Here is a 4,966-nt window from a genome sequence, read left to right on the forward strand (position 1 = left end):
CCATCCAGCTTCTTTCTGCCCCTCCAAGCCTGCTGGGCTGGTTTGAGCCTGTCTGAATCTCAGGTTCACCTGCCTGGACAGGATATCAATTCGTTTCCAAGAAGCCCACAGGCCGTACCTTATACCTATGGTCCCCAAGCCATTTGGGGACTCGTCTATTTCTAACCCACAGGGCCTCACTGGAGGGCATTGTGGCCTGAGTGCCCAAATCTGGCTCAGCCAAAACATCCTTACCCAGGAACTCCGCCCAGCCATCAAAAAGCTGGGGGAACAAGGATTTACTGTATAGCACAAGGAGCTATATTCAATATCTCATAGTAACCTATAATGGGAAAAAGATTAAAAGTGTGTGTGTGTGTGTGTGTATCTCACTTTGCTGTACATCTGAACCTAATACAATATTTAAAGCAACTGTATTTCAATCAAAAAAAGATTATTTCATCCTTCTGTATAGCACAGGGAACTCTGCTCAAAGTTGTGGCAGCCTGGATGGGAGGAGAGTTTGAGGGAGAATGGATACACATGACTGAGTCCCCTCTGCTGTCCACCTGAAACTATCACTACATTGTTAATTGGCTATATACCAACATGAAATTAAAAGTAAAAAAAAAAAAGAGAGAGAGAGATTACTTCGAAAAAAAGCTGCGGGAAGAGAAAGCATATTTTCAAAGCACCCACTCTGAGCCAAGTCTCCTCCTCCTCCTTCTGAGATGGGATCTCAGAGTCCTATCTTTCATAAACATTTAATGAATACCTCCTTGGTGTCAGGCTGATCTTTTTCACAACATTCTTGCAAACTATTATTTCCATTTGAGAGGTGAAGAGACTGAGAGTCAGAGAGGTTAAGGGACTTTCCAAGGGTTACACAGCTAGAGAATGACTCCAAAGTCTGTGCTCATCTCACTCTGCCACTCCTATCCCAGTCATGGCCTTAAAAGACACACTCAAAGACAACAGGGGCTTCCCAGGTGGCGACAATGGTAAAGAACCCACCCTGATGCAGGAGACACAGGTTCAATTCCTGGGTCGGCAATAGCCCCTGGAGTAGGAAGTGGCAACCACTCCAATACTGGAAAATTGGAAAATCCAATTTTCCTTGCCTGGAAAATCCCATGGACAGAGGAGCCTGGCAGGCTACAGTCCATGGGGTCGCAAAGAGTCGGACATGCCTGAGCATGCAGGCACACAAGGACAATAAGGCAGAAACTGCAGCATTCTACCCACCGAAACAAGAGATGCAAATTCAAGTGCCTCTTGAGAGTCAAAGTTGTTCAGTCATGTCTGATTCTTTGTGACCCTATGGACTATACAGTCCATGGAATTCTGATATAGCCTGGCTATATCAGGCTGACAATTTGACCCCCTAGAAGATGCTCCATGAACTTTGGAAGGATTCCATTTCTATGAAACACCTGGTTTTGATTTTTTGCACTGCTTTGGGGGCCCTCAAGATACCCCTCTATCTGGGGAGGGGAGGTTAGGGGTGAGGAGACGCGTAAGTCACACGCATCCAAAAGGCAAGACCCACTTAAGGAAAGACACGTGGGGGGAATTCCATGGCTGTCCAGTGGGTAAGATTCCATGCTTCCAGTGCAGGGGGTGAGGGTTCGATCCCTGGTCAGGGAACTAAGATCCCACACATGTTAAAAAAAAAAAAACACAACAAAAACTAGGGCTTCCCTGGTGACTCAGTGGTAAGGAATTCATCTGCCAATGCAAGAGATACAGGTTCCATCCCTGATGCAGGGAGGCCCCACATGCCGCAGAGCAGCTGGCCCAAATGCTGCAACTGCTGAGCCTGTGCTATAGGGCCCACGGGCTGCAGCTGCTGAGCCTGTGCTATAGGGCCCACGGGCTGCAGCTGCTGAGGCCCTCCTGCCTAGAGCCTGTGCTCGGCAACAAGAGAAACCACCGTGATAAGCCCATAAATGAAATAAACACTGTTTTCAGAAAAGACAAGACATAACAAAAAAAGTTAAGAATAAAAACAAAAAAAGAAAAGAAAAGGCAAGACCCGTGGTTATGTCACAGGGACCACTTGAAGGTCTGAGCCCAAGGGTTGCCAACAGAATCTAGGTAACTTAAGCAGAAAGGAGGTTGTTGGAAGGATACCTGTAAGCTTAGAGAATTGGCGACTGAGACAGGTCTGAAAATTGGCAGAAACCCTGGGGAGCGGAACTAGATGACTGGAACCACGGCTAAGGATTTTGCCACAAAGAGCCTGCTGCCTCCAAGGGATCACTGGCGGCCACCCGAAGTCCAGGCCCCCCTCTCCTCCCATGGTGCCTTCTGCCTGTGCTTCAAGGGATTTCATCGAAATCATCCAGCCTGGTGAGAACAAGTATTTGATATTTTTGTTCCACACAAAGCTGATATCTGATCTACAAGGTGGATCCTCCAAACTACAGGAATGACAGTTGGGACTGGAAAGACACACACACACACAGACACACAGACAGTCCAATCCATGGTTTCTGCTGGAAGGGGTCTTGAAGAGGCTCTTATCTTTTGGTTTCAGGATGGAGAAACTGAGGTACAGAGCAGACCAATGATTCACTCAAGGTCACCGAGACAGCCTGCATTTAAGCAACAGGTTGAACCCAGGACTCCTAACTCAGGTTTTCTAACTGAGCTGTAAAGCGCTTCAGGACTCATGAGTAAGGAGACAAATGTGAGGTGTGGCAAACAGGAAGCCCTCTTGATGGAGGAGGATGAAGAAAGACTGAAGGACCTCTTCTTTATTTTTGGCCACACCCCCTGTAGCGTGTGGGATCTTAGTTCCCTGACCAGGGACTGAACCCACACCCCCTACAGTGGAAGTTCTCAGTCTTAACCACTGGATCGCCAAGGAAGTCCAGGGGGGACCTCTTAAGATGGCTAAAACTGGGGTGGGCAGTAATAGAGAAATGTAAATAATAATATGACAGCCATTGCTTTGTTGGGGGCTTCCCAGGTGGTGGCAGTGGTAAAGAACCCGCGGGAAACATATGAGATGTGGGTTCGATCCCTGGGTTGGGAAGATCCCCTGGAGGCAGGCATGGCAATGCATTCCACTATTCTTGCCTGGAGAATCCCATGGACAGAGGAGCCTAGTGGGCTACAGTCCATAGACTTGCAAAGAGTCAGACACAACTTCACACGCACTCACGCACTACAGAGACAGCAATGAGATCTCAGTCCCTGCTGTATCCCCAGCATCTACCGCAGGGTCTGGTACCCAGCAGGTCCTTCATCAGTGTTTTTGGAATAAATATGTTACAGGTATGTGTTGACTATTATATAACAAAATGTCTTAAAAAAAATAAAAAACAGGAACTTCCCTGGTGGTCCAGTGGCTAACACACCAAGCTCCCAATGCAAGGGGCCCTGGTTTGAGCCCTGATCAGGGAATTAGATCGCTCACGTTGCGAATAGAGATCCCACATGCCCCAGTGAAGATTGAGGATCCTGCGTGCCACAACTAAGACCCAGCACAGCCAAATAATACTTTTTAAAAACGAAAACTGTTATTGGAAGTCACTGTGTACCACATTGTGGGTTGAACACTTTGTGTGCCGAGAAATCTCCTTGAATCCTCACAAATCCCCGTGATGCAGATGGTGAAACTGGGGTTCAGAGAGCCTGTTCCCCGCCCCCAGGTCATAGCTAGGACACAACAGAAGCAGGATTTGAGCTCAGCAAACACAAGAGCCTGGACTGATCCTGGAGGCCGGCTGGGGACAAGCCTGGGCTCAAGAAACCATGGAACAGAGGTGCGGTCCTGGAGCGGGGACGCGCTCTCCTAACACAGCGCTCTGTCATTTAATAGCTGAGGCTTGGCTGGGCGGGGCCTGGAATTTACCTAGAAACTCTGAAACCACGCGGAGGAGGCAGTGGCGTGGGGACTCCAGCAGTTGTCAGCACAGCCCGAGGCTGGTCAGAGTACAACGTGCCGAGAAATGCTGAGAAGGCAGCTCAAAGCCTCACAGCCTCACCTCCCCCAGTCCATCCAGAGCCCCCAGAGGCCCAGAGAAGGCAAACTATTTGCAGAAGGACACACAGCCAATAAGCCATTGAGTGTGTGCATGTGCGTACACGCGCGTGCTCAGTCATATCCAAGTCTTTGCGACCCAATGGACTGTAGCCCACCAGGCTCCTCTGTCCATGGGATTCTCTAGACAAGAATACTGGAGTGGGGTGCCATTTCCTACTGAAGGAGATCGTCCCTACCCAGGGATTGAGTCCACCACATCTCTTGCATCTCATGCCTTGGCAGGTGGGTTCTTTACCACTGCGCCCCCTGGGAAGCCCAATAAGCCATTGAGGGGAGGTCTCAAAGTCTGAGTCCCAGGGCTGCGTGGTCTCTCCACTGCCCTGAGCCGCTCACACTGGGAGCCAGCGACTCTGCTGCAGGCTTTCACAGTTGCTGTTGCTTCTGCTTTTCTCCTAATAAACATGAGAGAGGAAGCCGGGACTTGGCAGGGACATCCCCTGCTCCCCTCTGTCCCTCTTAAGTCAGTGATCTTCACAATACACCCCCGATTCAGCCACCATCCTCTGTTGGGTTCTCCACTGGCTTTCTGCATCATGTCCACATTCTTTCTCCCGTCTCTCTTAAGGTTTTCCACTCTGCCTGTCACTCCACCTCCCCTCTTTGTTCACCAGCACTTCCTCAGGAAAGTCTCTTTCTTTGACTCCCCAAACCAGAACGGGTTCCATTTCTCTAGGCCTGAGTAACTCCCCCCGACCCCGCTTTTCCGCTACGGAGATGATAGAATTTTTAAAGTTATTTATTTGACTGCTTTTTATTTGATTAGCACAATGATTTGACTTTCAAACATCAGGAGATGGTGACCACAATAAGTTTAGTCAACATTCATCATCTCTCAACACTGTCGCTGTTCAATCGCTGTTGTGACTCTTTGCGGCCCCATGGCCTGTAGCCCCGTAGGCTCCCCTGTCCATGAGGATTCTCCAGGCAAGAATA

This window comes from Oryx dammah, unplaced genomic scaffold (assembly GCF_014754425.2).
Source record: "Oryx dammah isolate SB20612 unplaced genomic scaffold, SCBI_Odam_1.1 HiC_scaffold_12, whole genome shotgun sequence".
Lineage (NCBI taxonomy): Eukaryota > Metazoa > Chordata > Mammalia > Artiodactyla > Bovidae > Oryx > Oryx dammah.